Source organism: Nerophis lumbriciformis, linkage group LG27 (assembly GCF_033978685.3).
Source record: "Nerophis lumbriciformis linkage group LG27, RoL_Nlum_v2.1, whole genome shotgun sequence".
Taxonomy (NCBI): domain Eukaryota; kingdom Metazoa; phylum Chordata; class Actinopteri; order Syngnathiformes; family Syngnathidae; genus Nerophis; species Nerophis lumbriciformis.
In genome coordinates this window covers 12720001-12732790 of record NC_084574.2, presented here as the reverse complement: position 1 = coordinate 12732790, position 12790 = coordinate 12720001, and the positions used below count along the sequence as shown (strand labels likewise).

At 38.7% G+C, this 12790-nt stretch overlaps 1 protein-coding gene across 1 annotated transcript in view; it reads right to left on the bottom strand.

Annotated features, from left to right (window-relative positions):
* prkcaa (protein kinase C, alpha, a) overlaps positions 1-12790 on the bottom strand; it is a 407487-nt gene that overhangs the window by 102265 nt on the left and 292432 nt on the right. The window lies entirely within an intron of this gene.

Genomic DNA, 12790 nt, shown 5'->3' with positions numbered 1-12790 from the left:
GCGAAGGGTCACCACTTTGTCAACAAAATGCGTGAGCAAATTGTCGAACAGTTTAAGAACATTTCTCAACCAGCAAGGAATTTCATCATCTGCGGTCCGTAATATCATCGAAAGGTTCAGAGAATCTGGAGAAATCACTGCACATAAGTGGCAAGGCCGAACACCAACATTGAATGCCTGTAACCTTCGATCACTGCATCAAAAACCGACATCAGTGTGTAAAGGATATCACCGCATGGGCTCAGGAACACTTCAGAAAACCACTGTCAATAACTACAGTTTGTCGCTACATCTGTAAGTGCAAATTAAAACTCTACTATGCAAAGCGAAAGCCATTTATCAACAACACCCAGAAACCCCCGACTGTTGAACAACTTAAGCTGTACATGAAGCAAGAATGGGAAAGAAGCCTACCTGAAAAGCTTAAAAAAATTGGTCTCCTCAGTTCCCAAACATTTACTGAGTGTTGTTAAAAGGAAAGGCCATGTAACACAGTGGTAAAAATGCCCCTGTGACAACTTTTTTGCAATGTGTTGCTGCCATTAAATTGTATGTGAATGATTTGCAAAAAAAAAAAAATAAGTTTCTCAGTTCAAACATTAAACATCTTGTCTTTGCAGTCTATTCAATTGAATATAAGTCGAAAAAGATCCTTCCACCGGTTCACATACGAACACTTTGTTACAACTTTTACTTCCTCTATTTAGTCAAGTTTGATGTCTGACCTCGCAAATTGTGGTTTATCCTTTTTTTGAAGTGCCAAATGAGATATTTTGTTCACTTTAATTAAGGGCCATATTCTTTTTATAAGTACCTTTATTTAACTTCGGAATATTCACGTATAAGTGAAGCACATCCACGTGACGTTACTGACACCTAGTGACCAGTCAGTATACACTACTACATATAACCATCATCTATTTATTTCTCTTTAAAACAAAAAAACACTATAGATCCGACTGATCGTCGACAAAGGGCAAAATCTAACAAATCACGTCCGACTTGTACTCACTCATGTACTCACATGACACAGTCCTTCTTATTGCAATCGAAATACAATTTAGTCCTTAAATAAAATAGTGAACATACTAGACAACTTGTCTTTTAGTAGTAAGTAAACAAACAAAGGCTCCTAATTTAGCTGCTGACATATGCAGTAACATATTGTGTCATTTATCTACCTATTATTGTACCAAAATTGTGAAGGACAAGCTGTAAAAATTAATCAATAATCCAGTTGTTCATTTACTGTTAATATCCGCTTATTTTCCGTTTTAACATGTTCTATCTACACTTCTGTTAAAATGTAATAATCACTTATTCTTCTGTTGTTTGATACATTACATTAGTTTTAGATGATACCACACATTTAGGTATCGATCCGATACCAAGTCATTACAGGATCATACATTGGTCATATTCAAATTCCTCATGTGTCCATGGACATATTTCCTGACTTTATAAACATAATTTTGTGACGATAAAAAATTATCGATGTAATCATAGTAGTATCGACTAGATACGCTACTGTACTTGGTATCATTACAGTGGATGTCAGGTGTAGATCCACCCATGGGATTTGTTTACATTCAGGCGCTAGCTTTTGTTAGCGGTGATGCCGGTGAACTATTGTGTCCTCCTACGGTGTATAGTGAAGCATGTTTAGCTATTCCTCGTCCTGCAGTGATAATGATACTTGTAAGAAACTCACTTTATTTGTCGCGATTTAGAAGTCGACTGCGGATTGGACATTAGCCACTAGCTAGCTAGCCATGTCTTAAAGCACCTCTTCCTGAAGGCGTTTTAGTGTTATAACTTGCCAAAATGCGTCCGTTCTCCCTTTTCTGTCTACACACTGTGTCTGCTTGTAAGTACTCTGTGATTGTGCGCTGCCGAACATGCTCCTTTGCTCGTAAAACCAGCAATGTCACGACGTGCCTGTTAAAAAAAAAAAAAAAAAAAAAAAAAATAATAAAGATAAACAAATAAATAAATAAATAAATAAATACATTGGGAACCGGTACTTTTCAAACAAATTATAGTACCGTTTTTGATTCATTAGTACCGCGATACCATACTAGTACCGGTAACAAAGGTAACACATCGAATCTTTTCTAACATTTGGAGCTGCGTCATGTCACCAAATATGAACAATGCATGCCACAAAAAGAGAGAGAGACTAAGGCCCAATCCAAATTTTCTCTGTTACCCCTTCCCCCTTTGTCTTAACCCTCCCTTTTGGCCCTGAGAATCAAGTGCCATAGCGAAGTGTCGAAAGTACGCTCCTCGGAATTCGGACGTCGCTTCAGTCTCGCCGTGTCATCAACCCTGCAGTGTCGTCACACAGATGCGACAAATGTTCGTTTACTTTCAAGATGCCGCTGCATGCAATGTTGCGCTTTGTTTGGGCTCTTTACTTTCTTCTGCCTGAATACATCAAGGGCAAGACTGTAGAGAAAACAACGTTTTTGGCACATCAGCTTACGGTTATGTAAAGTGTGTTTCATTGAGGGAAGTGATTACCACGCAAGTTCTGCACTGCAAAAACTGAAATCTAAGTAAGATGAAATATCTCAAATAAGGGTGATATTTGCTTATTTTCTGTCTGATAAGATAATTCTTCTCACTAAGCAGATTTTATGTTAGAGTGTTTTACTTGTTTTAAGGGTTTTGGTCCTAAATGATCTCAGTAAGATATTACAGCGTGTTGCTGAGATTTGATGAGCTATATTGAGTAAAACATGCTTGATACTAGAATATCAACTGTTGCAAAGCTGTGTCATCAACACGAGTATGAAACTGGCTTTTCAAAGTAATAATTTCTTATTTCAAGCATAAACAAATCATGACTTTGACACAATTGTGTCTCATAATTAAAACAGACGACAGCCAAATGGACTTTGCTGTTTTATTTTCAATGAAACAATAGAAAATAGGTACCGTACTTTTCGGAGTATAAGTCGCACCTGCCGAAAATGCATAATAAAGAAGGAAAAAAACATATATAAGTCGCACTGGAGTATAAGTCGCATTTTTGGGGGAAATTTATTTGATAAAAGCCAACACCAAGAATAGACATTTGAAAGGCAATTTAAAATAAATAAAGAATAGTGAACAACAGGCTGAATAAGTGTACGTTATATGAGGCATAAATAACCAACTGAGAACGTGCCTGGTATGTTAACGTAACATATTAAAGTAAGAGTCATTCAAATAACTATAACATATAGAACATGCTATACGTTTACCAAACAATCTGTCACTCCTAATCGCTAAATCCCATGAAATCTTATACGTCTAGTCTCTTACGTGAATGAGCGAAATAATATTATTTGATATTTTACGGTAATGTGTTAATAATTTCACACATAAGTCGCTCCTGAGTATCAGTCGCAAACTATGAAAAAAACTGTGACTTATAGTCCGAAAAATACGGTACTCATATAGTAGTACAGTTGGCACAGTACAGTTAAAGTTAAAGTTAAAGTACCAATGATAGTCACACACACACTAAGTGTGGTGAAATTTGTCCTCTGCATTTAACCCATCCCATTGTTCATCCCCTGGGAGGTGAGGGGAGCAGTGGGTATGACTCGGCCGGGGTTTGAACTCACAACCTACCGATCTCAGGGCGGACACTCGAACCACTAGGCCACTGTGTAGGTACAGTTGGCACAGTACAGTAAACGGACAGTTAATATTCAAACATTTAACATGTGACATTTCAAACTATTTTGAACAGAAATAGTTCGTGCACATTCAGGTAAATTATTCAAAATTACAATTTAAAAAATTTGGCTGGGGGCCGGGCTGTATATATATATATATATATATATATATATATATATATATATATATATATATATATATATATATATATATAATTAATTATTATTATTAAAAAAATAAAATAATAATAATAATATATATATATGATTAATTATTATTATTAAATCAAAATAAAATAATAATAATAACAATAATAATTATATATATATATATATATATATATATATATATATATATATATTCCTCACGCACTTATAAAGGTTAGGAAACCCCTGTCTTAGAAGATGTTCATGCACATAGACTTAGATTGGTCAGATCTAGTCTGATTAGACTATGGAAACAGACGACAACATTCACAGTGAGACTTTCCCTTCCTATTCAATTTCGTTCTTTTCCACAGTCAATCAAAAATGTAGAAAAAGTGCCCGTGTTTGATTCCAAAGCGCATTGCATGTCCAAAGTCCACACTCAGCCAGGACAAACAAATCAAAAGTCATGCTGCACCAGACATCGGGGGAGGAGTCTAAATCCTTCCGTTATACCGAGATAATACCCATTCCCTTTACTCAAACACTTAACTTTCACACCGTCCCTCCAACGTGTATCCTGAACTAACAATTGTTTACAAACACATTTTTGAGTGTCTCAAACACAATATTTGTGTACTTTGTCACCTGCAGTCCGATCTTGACTCCTCAAACATTCATTGCGACAAAGCTTGTGACGACCAAGCTTGAGCGGCCTTAGTTATGTTAATGGCATCAACCACCACGTGTTCTAATGTGCAAAGCAGAGCAGACTCGCACCAAACCACAGCACACCTTTAAGCTTTAGCCCAGGACGAGAGCCTGGCTTAGCCGAGCCGAGCCGAGCGAGCAGCCTTACTTCCTTCCTCTCAGACGCACCTGTTTCGAGTCTTCCAAAACTGCTTGGTCCTGAAACCATAAGGAGAAGCAGCCAGAGTTGCTGACTCACTTGCACACAACTGAGCCAGGACCACGACCCACACAGGGACAAGAAGTAGGTGTTTTTGTTGCAAATTACTGCAAGCTGATTTCTTTATTTAGCTTACAGGAAAGCTGAAATAAGATGGACTGGTGGAGTTCCTCCGAGTCCATAGTAGCTGGAAGGCACTCTCAGGTCACCCTCAAAGTGCCAATTTTCAACAGTTACCTCAGGGCAATAGTTCATGTGGGGCAGGCAAAAAATATATATATTTTTAACTATCTGCTGACATCTAGTGGTCACAGGAAAAGGCATGATATACTGTAAGTAAAATATGGCAAATTCCTCATTTGAACCCCTAAATGTGTAAGACTTTCTGTGATGCTCTGGAAGAAAACATGAACAATGGATGACATACAATCAAGACTAGTACAGTAAGGAGGAAAAAAAAGTGAGTCATTTTTAGACACTGCTTATATTATTCTAAGCCAGTGTTTTTCAACCTTTTTTGAGCCAAGGCACATTTTTTGTGTTGAAAAAATGTGGAGGCACACCACCAGCAGACATCAGTAAAAAACGAAACTCAGTTGACAGTAAAAAGTCGTGGTCGCAATTGTTGGATATGACTTTAAAGCATAACCAACCATGCATCAATATAGCTCTTGTCTCAAAGTAGGTGTACTGTCACCACCTGTCACATCACCCCCTGACTTATTTGGAATTTATTGCGGTTTTCCTGTGTGTAGTGTTTTAGTTCTTGTCTTGCGCTCCTATTTTGGTGGCTTTTTCTCTTTTTTTTTGGTATTTTCCTGTAGCAGTTTCATGTCTTCCTTTGAGCGATATTTCCCGCATCTACTTTGTTTTAGCAATCAAGAAGATTTCAGTTGTTTTTATCCTTCTTTGTGGGGACATTGTTGATTGTCATGTCATGTTCGGATGTATTTTGCGGACGTCGTCTTTGCTCCACAGTAAGTCTTTGCTGTTGTCCAGCATTCTTTTTTTGTTTACTTTGCAGCCAGTTCAGTTTTAGTCTCATTCTGCATAGCCTTCCCTAAGCTTCAATGCCTTTTCTTAGGGGCACTCACCTTTTGTTTATTTTTGCTTTAAGCATTAGATACCTTTTTACCTCCACACTGCCTCTCGCTGTTTCCGACATCTACAAAGCAATTAGCTACCTGCTGCCACCTACTGATATGGAAGAGTATTACACGGTTACTCTGCCGAACTCTACACAGCACTGACACTCAACCACAACACATCATTTGCAGACTATAATTACCGGTTTGCCAAAAATATTTTTAACCCAAATAGGTGAAATTAGATCATCTCCCACGGTACACCGGACTGTATCTCACGTGGTTGAAAAACACTGTTCTAAGCAATGAAAGACCCGGCTCTATGGATATCATATATTACTGTTATGCTGAAAGAAATGCATTTAACAAGGTCAGTGGCAATCAAACATACAGTCGTGGTCAAAAGTTTACATACACTTGTAAAGAACATAATGTCATGGCTGTCTTGAGTCTCCAATCATTTCTACAACTCTTATTTTTTTTGTGATAGAGTGATTGGAGCACATACTTGTTGGTCACAAAAAAACATTCATGAAGTTTGGTTCTTTTATGAATTTATTATGGGTCTACTGAAAATGTGACCAAATCTGCTGGGTCAAAAGTATACATACAACAATGTTAATGTTTGGCAAGTTTCACTGCAATAAGGCGCTTTTGGCAGCCATCCACAAGCTTCTGCTTGAATTTTTGACCACTCCTCTTGACAAAATTGGTGCAGTTCAGCTAAATTTGTTGGTTTTCTGACATGGACTTGTTTCTTCAGCATTGTCCACACGTTTAAGTCAGGACTTTGGGAAGGCCATTCTAAAACCTTCATTCTAGCCTGATTTAGCCATTCCTTTACTACTTTTGATGTGTGTTTGGGGTCATTGTCCTGCCCAAGACCCAACCTCCGGGCTGATGATTTTAGGTTGTCCTGAAGAATTTGGAGGTAATCCTCCTTTTTCCATTGTCCCATTTACTCTCTGTAAAGCACCAGTTCCATTGGCAGCAAAACAGGCCCAGAGCATAATACTACCACCACCATGCTTGACGGTAGGTCTGGTGGTCCTGGGATTAAAGGCCTCACCTTTTCTCCTCCAAACATATCGCTGGGTATTGTGGCCAAACAGCTAAATTTTTGTTTCATCTGACATCACATGGACAAAGATAAGACCTTCTGGAGGAAAGTTCTGTGGTCAGATGAAACAAAAATTGAGCTGTTTATAAATATTAACATTGCTGTATGTTAGTGATGACACATTGCAAAACTGTATTGAAACTGTGTCACTAAATACTGACATCTGCTGGACATTAAAAATCCCTACAGGCAACCTATGGACCGACTCAACTGACACTGATTTTATGACCTAGTACAGGGGTGTCAAACTCAAATACAGAGTGGGCCAAAATTTAAAACTGAACAAAGCCGCGGGCCAAGGTTGAACAAATTAACCTTTAACGTACTCTACGAGCTATCGTCACGTCCGCTTTTCATCCATTCTAACATCGTTCAGACCCTGCAGTCACAAGATATGTGCGGCTTCTGTACGCACACACGAGCGAATGCAAACGCACACACACACACACACCTTGTAGCGTCCCGGAAGAGTTAGTGCTGCAAAGGGTTCTGGTTTGGTGTGGATTCACAGTGTGGCGTATATTTCTGACAGTGTTAAAGTTTTTTATTCAACTACCCTCAGTGTAACCTGTATCGCTGTTGATGAAGTATGCGTTGCATTCTAATGTGTGTGCGTGCAGAAGCCGCACGTGTTATGTGACTGGGCCAGCACTCGTTGGGCTGGCTGGCTGGCGTTGGAAGACTCCCGGGAGGATCAGCGGGCCAGCTTTAGTGTTAATTTGATATCGCCTCAAGGGCCAAGTGAAATTACACGGCGGGCCAAAGTTTGACACCCATGACCTAGTATATACAATAATATAAACCAATTCATTGTATTTCATTTAGGATTATTTCATAATCCTAAATTAAATAAAAATATTTTTTAATCTTTTTTAGATACAGTCAATAAATAATGTGAACTTGTATCATAACATGGAAATCTAAGAGAACGTGTTGTGAATGAGGATGCTTGTGGACTGGGAATTATTATGATTTTTTTTTTACACATTTTTATTCCAAAAAAACAGTTTTTCCAACGTATTCAATTTTAAACGATTTCTCTTCTTAGTTATTATTTCTCCGGCTGTAGAAAAGACCCGCTCACAGGGCACAGAGGAGGCGTCAGTGCGACACAGTTTGCGTATCGGTGACTTTCTAAAAGCGGTACGCGCACCTACACAGGGTTTTGCTCTATGAGCTCGACGCATGCGCCGATGCATCGGTGTTGCCGGACCCATCACTACTGTATGTATACTTTTGACCCAGCACATTTGCTCACATTTTCAGTAGACCCATAATAAATTCATAAAAGAACCAAACTTTATGAATGTTTTTTGTGACCAACAAGTATGTGCTCCAATCACTCTATCACACAAAAATAAGAGTTGTAGAAAGTATTGGACACTCAAGACAGCCATGACATTATGTTCTTTACAAGTGTATGTCAACTTTTGATCGCGACAGTAATTAGTGTTAGCCTCTTGTCCTCAAGCAAACGTTTTTTTTCCCTTAAAAACTGCAATTTTGTAAAACTCTGTCTTTAGTGTTTGTGTGTGCTTTTTAGTTTGTGACATTAACAATGTTTGGTCACATTTTTAAATCTCATTGAACAATAGAACATACAGTTATTTACTTTTTTTGTGGCGTGGTAGATGTGTTAAGGTAATTAAAACAAACAAACAAAAAAAAAAAAAATAATATATATATATATATATTTATATATATATATATATATACACACACATTAGTTTTCCAAGCTCCATGCAGGTGTGCGCTGATTTTAAAGATAATGAATGTGCGTACCTAAAATAAAAATATGCATTTCAAAATATGGGATATCACCTGGGAAAATGGGCGATAAATAGGGGATTTTCATTTTTTATAACAAACCGCCATTAAAAAATGCAACAAACAGTGAAATATGAACGCGAAGGGTACAAAATAAACCCACCTACAATCTGATATATCTGATATATCACTAAGCTTTAGAACTTTGTTGTGAAAATCTCCTTCCGCGTCTGTGGAAACGCTTCCCGCCCACACTGCTTGGTGCCTCGTCTGAGCTGCTTTGACGTAGATTGCCACAGTAACTAATTTGATGACCATAGTAACTAATCAGATTACCATAGTAACTGGTATATCATCCCAAAGCGCAGATTCCAACCATTGGAATACTTTGTATAGTTCAAGACTTACGGTCATTAGAAAACATGACTACAGTTACAGTTACAGTTTCCATCTTAAAAATTATTTGGGAATGTCCGGCGGGCCAGATTGAAAAGCTCAACGGGTCGCATGTGGCCCCCGGGCCTTAATTTGCCCAGGTCTGGCATATAGGGACTGTCAAGCTTCAGTTTAGCCTACCAGGACTGTTACCTAGGCTGCAGTAGACCCAAGACCTTCATTAGCATCTGAATAAATAGGTCTGATTGGATTGGATTGTTCATGTTGGACTCTGAGTCTGATTATTTTCTGTGACCTCAATTCAGACTTGAGTAAGTTTGGTCCAAAACGTTGACATTGATCACTTTTCCGAGTGCTGTGGTCCCTGAGCGGGTTTTTGTGTTTCCAAATGGATGAATGAACATACAAGAGTCGGTCTATTCTGGTTTAAAAGCTCCATTTTCCCAGTCCACTTATATCTTCCTAGAGAGGGCCATATGTATTCATTATTCTATTGTCTTACTCTTTCTTTCCAAGTATCTCTCACTCTTCCTTTTTCCTCTTTGGTCTGCAGTGTTGCCAGATGGTTCCAACACAATAATTATAAGACTTCTGGAAACGCTATTCATGCACGTTTGCATTTACAGTAGCAATGTTTAGCATCTGTAAAGCACCCATTGGATTGGCTGAGTTGAAGACAACCATGTGAGTTGGCTTAACTCGCATGCAGTTGGTTGGTAGATTTCTTTATCCACAACTGTCAAATCTTAAAAGGGTCATAATATGATTTTTTTCTAAATTGAAAACACTTCCCTGTGGTCTACATAACATGGAATGATGGTTCTTTGGACAAAATGTTGTATAAATTATACAAAACCCAAAACCAGTGAAGTTGTCACGTTGTGTAAATGGTAAATAAAAACAGAATACAATGATTTGCAAATCCTTTTCAGCTTATATTCAATTGAATAGACTGCAAAAACAAGATACTTAACGTTCAAACTGGTAAACTTTGTTACTTTTTGCAAATATTTGCTCATTTGCAAGGCAAGGCTGAAAACCAACATTGAATACTGCATCAAAAACCGACATCAGTGTGTAAAGGATATCACCACACTTCAGAAAACCACTGTCAGTAACTACAATTGGTCGCTACACATGTAACTGTAAGTTAAAACTCTACTATGCAAAGCAAAAGCCATTTATCAACAACACCCCAGAAACGCCGCCGGCTTCGCTGGGCCCGAGCTCATCTAAGATGGACTGATGCAAAGTGGAAAAGTGTTCTGTGGTCTGACGAGTCCACATTTCAAATTGTTTTTGGAAATTGAGGATGTCGTGTCCTCCGCACCAAAGAGGAAAATAACCATCTGGACTGTTATAGGCGTAAAGTTGAAAAGCCAGCATCTGTGATGGTATGGGGGTGTATTAGTGCCCAAGTCATGGGTAACTTACACATCTGTGAAGGCACCATTAATGCTGAAAGGTACATACAGGTTTTGGAGCAACATATGTTGCATTCCAAGCAAGGTCTTTTTCATGGACGCCCCTGCTTATTTCAGCAAGACAATGCCAAGCCACATTCTGTATGTGTTACAACAGCGTGGCTTCATAGTAACAGAGTGCGGGTACTAGACTGGCTTGCCTGTAGTCCAGACCTGTCTCCCATTGAAAATATGAAGCCTAAAATACCACAATGGAGACTCCGGACTGTTGAACAACTTAAGCTGTACATCAAGCAAGAATGGGAAAGAATTCCACCTGAGAAGCTTAAAAAATGTGTCTCCTCAGTTCCCAAACGTTTACTGAGTGTTGTTATAAGGAAAGGCCATGTAACACAGTGGTGAACATGCCCTTTCCCAACTACTTTGGCACGTGTTGCAGCCATGAAATTCTAAATTAATGATTATTTTCAAAAAAAATACGTTTCTCAGTTCGAACATTAAGTATCTTGTCTTTGCAGTCTGTTCAATTGAATATAAGTTGAAAAGGATTTGCAAATCATTGTATTCTCTTTTTATTTACCATTTACACAAGGTGCCAACTTCACTAGTTTTGGGTTTTGTATTTTACAGAACATCTTCAAACTGGTTTCTGGCCGTCCCTTTAGGATGCGCCATATTGTGGGCGGTCTTACTGTATTAGAAATGGCAACAGCGGAGGATGCATGTGCATGTGCGAGCCAACATGCCCCAAAACAAGAGGATAGAGAAAGATACGGAATTTATTGATTACAGTGACGAACTACAACTGAATAAAAATGGTGGGCTCGCGCAAAGCTCCTCGGGTAGACGCTACCATATATGGAGATATCCACTGATTTCAATCAAGTCTTGAATTCCAAATGCCTCAATTGGAGCAAATTTGGAACAAAGTAAAATAAATTTACAAATGGTTTGATTTCACATTTTCGGGATTTGTGAGGATCCCAAAAACACAACAACAGGTACCAATAGGTAACGGAAGTTAGCTCTGCATAATTGGACCTTTTTAAGAGCGCTTTGAGATAAGAAATGTCTCTTGGCTGATTGTTATTCTTTAAGTTGCAAGCAAACATCTGAGTTGCAAGCGACCCCGCCATGAGTTGGCGTAGCAAATGTCACAGTAAACCCGATAAGATCCAACCAAAACATCTGGTGGTACTTGCTAACATTAGCTTAGCACTTGTAGTCTGGACCGTAATGAAGCAGAATGAGTCCAGAACGCCAGCCAAGAATGTTAAAATAATATTTATAAAATACATTTATATTTTAAAATATGGAAAAGCTGCTGATGGTGTGTTTGACAGAGACGCAGCTAGAAAGAGATACCGCAAAAGTCCACTTTCCATGGTACTTGCTGTACATTATTATCACTCTACTTAATACAACTACTGTAGTTGTTTGTAGAACATTCTATTGTATTGTGTCCATATGATATTTCTTATCTAGAAGTTTCTTTTCTTTTTGCATGTTATTGTTAAAATGGTGATCTTTGGGCGTGGCCGATTATGTTTATTTAAATTAACTTCAATAGGAGATGTTGATTTGGAGTTAAGAGCTTCGTCACAGAACCAATTCTAATACATGTTATCTAGAATACATGGAAGTGTGTCAAATGTACCGTATTTTCCGCACTATAAGGCGCACCTAAAAACCACAAATTTTCTCAAAAGCTAACAGTGCGCCTTATAACCCGGTGCGCTTTATTACGATTAATTTTCATAAAGTTTCGATCTCGCAACTTCGGTAAACAGCCGCCATCTTTTTTCCCGGTAGAACAGGAAGCGCTTCTTCTTCTACGCAAGCAACCGCCAAGGAAAGCACCCGCCCCCATAGAACAGGAAGCGCTTCTTCTTCTACCCGCCCCCGGAAGAAGAAGAAAAAACGCGCGGATATCACCGTACGTTTCATTTCCTGTTTACATCTGTAAAGACCACAAAATGGCTCCTGCTAAGCGATCCGGTTCATAAAAAGACGCAATCTCTCCATCCGCACACGGATTACTACCGTATTTCACAGCAACTGATATTCCTGTGAACTGCACTGTGGAACGGGAGCACGTACGGTGAATATTCGCACCACAGGGAATGAGAAGTCATCCTTCACTGTGGTTCTAGCTTGCCATGCTAACTTCCACCCAGGGTGATATTCAAAAGGAAGACCTTGCCAAAAGAGACCTTTCCAGCCGGCGTCATCATAAAAGCTAACTCGAAGGGATGGATGGATGAAGAAAAGAT